The following is a 6000-nucleotide window of genomic DNA, read 5'->3' as shown; positions in this document are numbered from 1 at the left end:
TTATGAAACTGTCAAATGATATGCAGATATGGGAACATCAGGTGCCTCTTTGGCCCAAAGAAACAGCCAAACCAGTCATCCCTCTTGATTGACTCCCTCAGTCTGATGAATTGCTAATTAAATTACTTTTAGCACCATTACCATTAGAAGTTCAGAGCATGGGTAGAGTGAGGAAGACAGGAGATAAGTGTGCTTTCTCATTGAATAACTGAGCTTGAGGCATAGTGTTGGTTAAATCTAAATACTGACCTTGAAAATATATTAAACAGAAGAAGAAGAAGAAGAAGAAGAAGAAGTTGTTTTATTTATATTCCACCTCTCTGGAAGGATCTAGGTGGGTTACAATGAGAACACATAATTAAAATACACAATACATACATAGCTAAAAATTACATAATGTGTTTTCTGATCTGCTGAAATTGTTAATCACTATGGAGCAGGTCTGAAATAGTCTAGAATCATAGAATCATAGAATCATAGAGTTGGAAGAGACCACAGGGGCCCATGGTCAAAAAAACTTATGCTATTGAAATAAAGCAGAGCTGTAGCAAGAGAAGTAATTGATATTAAATCCTGTATGACTGGGGAATCTTAGCTGGGCTGGCCATAGGAGGCAGTCGTCTTAAGCAGCAGATTTATGTGTCATGCAAGGACAGCAAATGGTTCATGTTTTGATTAATAGCTCTTGTATTTGCCATGGAAAAGCAAGATGTATCCACGTATATGTAATGTCCTTCCTCGTGTACCAAAATATTGGCTTTGAGTAGTATGCATTGTGACTTGGACACAGAGCAAAATGTTTTGCTCAAAGCCTGTGCAGTGGGGAATGGCTTTAACTAAAGATTAAAAATACATAGCATGTATTAAAAGCATAAATAATTGGGTTACTGGTAGATAACAAATGTGTGTATATGTATGGAAAATTTGAGGAGGTTATATACAAGGCCAAGCTAAAACAATTTTTGTACCTTCTGGAGAATTTTCATGTTCTGAAAATGGGCATTAAAAGTTTTGAAATTACCTTTTATCTGAAATTTTGGCTGCCTCATATAAATTCTGTCTCTTACCTACTTTTTTGTAGCATGTAGCCTATGAGGAATTCTGGAGAACCTGAAAGCTTACACAATCTTTTGTGGCCTTTTGTTGGGTCCTAACAAAGGTATTGGCACCAACTGTATTGTTAACATCTCTTCTTTATTGTCTAAAACATATCTAAATAATTCAGATTCCAAAGTCACCATTTTTCTTTAGAAAATAAGCATTATGTGTTCAATGTCAACAAATAGTTTTTAATTTTTTGTTAACAACAGGTGACACTTTGAATATAACCATATATACATGGGAGTAGGTTTATACCAGATGGCATTTAGCCCTCTATTGTCACATAGAGAAGGGTGGCATTTGTTTCATTTCATTTTTATAAGAACTGAACACTAGTTTTAACTCTATGCTATTTTAAAATATATATTGTTGTTGTGTGCCTTCTACCCATTTCTGACTTATGCCAACCCTAAAGTGAACCTATCACAAGGTTTCTCTTGGCAAGATTTGTTCAGACGGAGTTTGCTTTTGCCTCCAAGGCTGAGAGAGACTGACTTCCCAAGCGCATTCAGTGGGTTTCCATGGCTGAGTGGGGATTCAAACCCCGGTTTCCCAGTGCCTTAGTCCAAAACTCTCATCACCATGCCAGGCTGGCTTTTGCAAATAAAATATTTACAATATCAAATATAAATATTGAAAATATTTATACAATCCGCCCTTCTTATATACGTATGTTTTATACACGGATTCAAGCATCCACAGTTTGAAAATGTTCAATAAAAGTATAAATTTCAAATATCAAACCTTGATTTTCCATTTTTTATAAGGGACACCATTATAAAATTGCTATGTCATTATATTTAATGGGACTTGAGCATCCATGGATTTTTTTATCCACAAGGGATCTTGGAATCAAATCCCAGCATATAATAAGGATCCACTGTACAGCCAGCCCTCCATATCCATAGATTCTTTATCCACGGGTTCAAGCATGGAAGCAAACCCCAATGGATACTAAGTGCCTACTCTATTTATGTCCCTTTTAAGTATTCCAGATCTATATGTAATTTGTTTTATGTTATACTTTTTTTAAAAAATCACTCAAACAGAGGCATTTGACACCACATCTTGACCTGCCACTTCTCTCCATGATTGAGCGTCAGGCTTACCAAACTTGGGTTGCTAGGTTTTGCTTCCTTAAATCTGCGTAACACCAGCAGTGTTGCCAATTCTGGGGAATTCCCCAGAATCCGGGGAATTTAATTAATTTCTTTCCAGGGATTTTGACTGAATAATAATAATAAATATTGGGGAATTCCAGGGATTTTGGATTTTACTAAAATATACCGGAGAATATCTTTGAGGCTTGTTGGCAACACTGAACACTGGGCACATCTATACTAGCCAGAATACTTGAGCTGCTGCCAGAGTATTGAAGGCCTGGACCCTCCCCAGATTCCACACATTACCGTGTACACTGTTGTGACTCTGGTCAGCTGTCTTCACACCCATTCCTACTGTGTCACTCAGTATTGGTGCAGCTGGAGTGAGTAGCTCCCTCTGAGGTCAGAAAGCACTCAGCATCAATCACATGCCTGGGCACCTCACTATGACCTTACAGATGGAGTGACTTACACTAGTGGCAGGAGTGGTGGGCATCATGGGTAGATGTATGTGTAGACAACCACCCAGTGTCATTATGGAGTGCTTTTTAAAAGGTAAGCTTTTAAAAAGTGGTTTAAAGGAGGGATAGAGTGGAGTCAGTGTGGAACCAGCCTTACACTATGAAGACAATCCACACTCAAATAAGAGATTTGACCCTGTATTGCAGGGGTAGGCAACCTGCGGCCCGTGGGCCGGATGTGGCCCAGCAAGGCCTTGAGACCGGCCCCAGCCTGGTCCTGCCACCGATTGCCGCCGGAGCCTTTGGCCTCTCGCGTGAGGGCGTGGGGCCTTTGGCCTATCAGGAGGAGGCAGGCAAGGGGGGCAAGCGGCAGGCAAGGGGGGCAATTGTCTATAGAAGCCTCCGAAACATGCATTTATATTAACATTTTTTAAAAAATCAAAAAATTTTTAGCGTGTCCTCAATTTTTTATAACAAAAGTGTCCTCCATTTGAAAATTTTGTCCTACATTTGTCCCGGTTTATTTATTTAATTAATTTTTAAAAAATTATTTAATTGTTTATTTTTTGGCTTCGGCCCCCCAGTTGTCTGAGGGACAGCAACCCGGCCCCTGGCTCAAAAAGGTTGCCTACCCCTGCTGTATTGTGAAGACAGCTTGCTATGAGGACAGGGTGTGACCGTTTTATTTATCCCATGTAGATGAGCCCATAGTTTGTGCATTATGGAAATGTATGTAGTGTGCAAAATAAATATATTGTGGTCATTTTTGCAATATATAAATGAAATAGATTCATTGTTGCAAAGTTTTAAACCCAATGTGTTTCACCCTTCATAGCAGTAGCACTCATACGGTAAGCATTGATCTGAGAGAGCCAGGGTAGTTTAACAAGTAATAGTGCAGGACTGAAATATGAGGCCTATGTTCAAATGTCTGCTTAGTCCCAAAGTGTGTGTTTATGGTAGGGAGGGAGGTTTGATAAGCAGGTACTGAAAAAGAAAATATACAGTAGGCATTATTATTATTATTATTATTATTATTATTATTATTTACCAATATTTCTGTTAGTAAGTAATTTTTCTTTCTGTATAGCTCAGGATTGCATGTATCTCTCGTTTCTGTACTCCACTCTTCTTGACCGACCTGTAGCCGAGATTTGGTTTAAGTGGCACCATGAAATCTCAGGAATTAAGGATTTCATACAAAGACCTCCCACACCAGAAAAAAAAAAAAGAATATGGCTATGGGGGTGATTGTAAAATGAAGGCATTGTCCCTCCAGACAGAAATTCTGCCACCCCAAACAGGGACTTTAAGTCCCAAATGTCCAGCATGGCAGAGAATGAGATATTGAAAATTGCTTGCACCTAAATATCTTCTATTTCAGCTGTTCACTTTTTGTTGGTCAGTTTTCCAGCCCCTTTGTTTGGTGGCTGAGGTTGCATTTTATGAGATATTTGGCATCCTCTGTCTGAGAGTTCTGGTACTACAACAAACTACAAATCCCAGGATTCCACAGAATGTAGCCATGGCAGTTAAAGCGGTGTCAAACTGCATTAATTCTGATGTGGAGATGCAGCTCTAACCTCTATTTCAAAATGCCCAACTGATGTTTTATGTGACTGCGATGCTAGAAATTTCAGGAATGGATGTAAATTTCATTTGAGCTGACAGAATTCTTATTGTGGAGGAAACTCCCAGAATATTTCATGAAAAAAACAATGTGACTGAACAATGGAGGCCTAATCTGGAACGAAACACCTTTGTGGAGAAACCACCCCATGGAAACATCTGCTGTTCCTTGCAAATGAGCTTCACCTAATGAGCTCCATGGTTGGGTGAGACTTTGAACACACTATGCAACATCTTTCTAAGTGTTTAGAGAACAAGAGATTGCTATCTCAGCCTAATTCATTCTACTTCAACAGCATGCTGAAGTCTTCTGGGTGAAAATGCTTGGAGACTTTCTCCTTAAGGATGACAAATCCCTTTAAATAGTTCATGGAACAGACTGTTCCTTCTTTGCTGGAGTCATCAGCACCATTGACTAACAGGTCTCCAGATTATAGGAAAGTGCCAAGTGTTCCTCCTCTATATTACCTGCTGGCAAATAACTGGTACAACCATATTGGCCACAAGAACAGGAAAATATTATATGATTTCTAATTCTAGAGCGACAGAATGATTAAATATCTCAGAAAAGGGGTGACAAAACAAAGCAGGCTTCCAACAGGTAAGACGTTATGGTGTTTTCAGACTAGAGGAATTGTGATGCTGTACTTTGCAGACTGTTTTTTTAAAAAAAAAAAACCAATAGGTTTCAGTTGTATTAAATGTTTAGTCCCTCTTTGCTATGCCTTAATTCCTGATCAAAATGTTTCCTTGGAGGTGAAATCAAAGGAGAAGCAACTGTAGTGCAAATGAGCATGCTAGTCAATGGAGATTTTCTATTTGTATTACAAACTTGATGTGTGTCAGCTGATAGCTTTCATATCTCTGTAGTGGGGTGGAAAATCTATGCCAAGGTTTAGCCTATAATTCAAAGGAGCTATCCAAGAAGCCGAGAGCTATCTGGAAAGCAAACACTTTGGATAGTTCAGGTTCAGTTTGAAACAGTCTGATAGTTCAAGTTCAGTCTGAAATCCAGAGTGGATTTGCCATCTCAGTGGGGGAAAAATGCCACCAGCTACCACTGAGAAAGGTCTTTTACAGCCCTGCCTGAAAACAACCAGAATTAAAACAGGATCTTTTAAATCCAAATTATACATTCTGTCACTGGAACATAGGCAGTGATTCTGTTGCAGTATAAACACAGGCTATTACACTGAGGTGTGTATGGAGGGGCTCTCCCACTCCATTGAGACCATTGGGCATGAAACAGAGTCCATGCCTGGGGAAGAGGGAGAAGGTGCGGAGGTGGTTCAGTTGAACTCTGTAGGGATGAGCAACCTGGGCATGGAGATGGTGGACAGCTGCAACTTTTCTGGCTGTTGTCTGAGAAGAGAGGCAAATGATACTGTGAAGGCAATGGAAACTGAAGCAGTCCACCCTCAGAGAGAATCCATGATTAGAGGTCACTTGGGACACTAGTATGGCTCAATGGTGGGCTGGGGCCCTTGTTGGACATTTCACCTCTTTTACAGGACTTTTATCTGTTTTGTAGGTGCCCTCTGTTGGAAGCAGTCATCTGTCCAAGTCTGATTTAAAGATTTTTAAAAAAACACCATAAAGAGGAGATCAGGAGTCTTGAAACTGCCACCCATGCTTAGAAGCTGGATAACAGGCCCAAGCAGGCACATCAGGTAACAACCTGCCTCACTCATTGAAGTGAGAGATTT

This window comes from Sceloporus undulatus, chromosome 2 (genome assembly GCF_019175285.1).
Source record: "Sceloporus undulatus isolate JIND9_A2432 ecotype Alabama chromosome 2, SceUnd_v1.1, whole genome shotgun sequence".
NCBI classification, from domain to species: Eukaryota; Metazoa; Chordata; class Lepidosauria; order Squamata; family Phrynosomatidae; genus Sceloporus; species Sceloporus undulatus.
The sequence above is the reverse complement of the archived record's forward strand: the minus strand, read 5'-3'. Positions refer to the sequence as shown.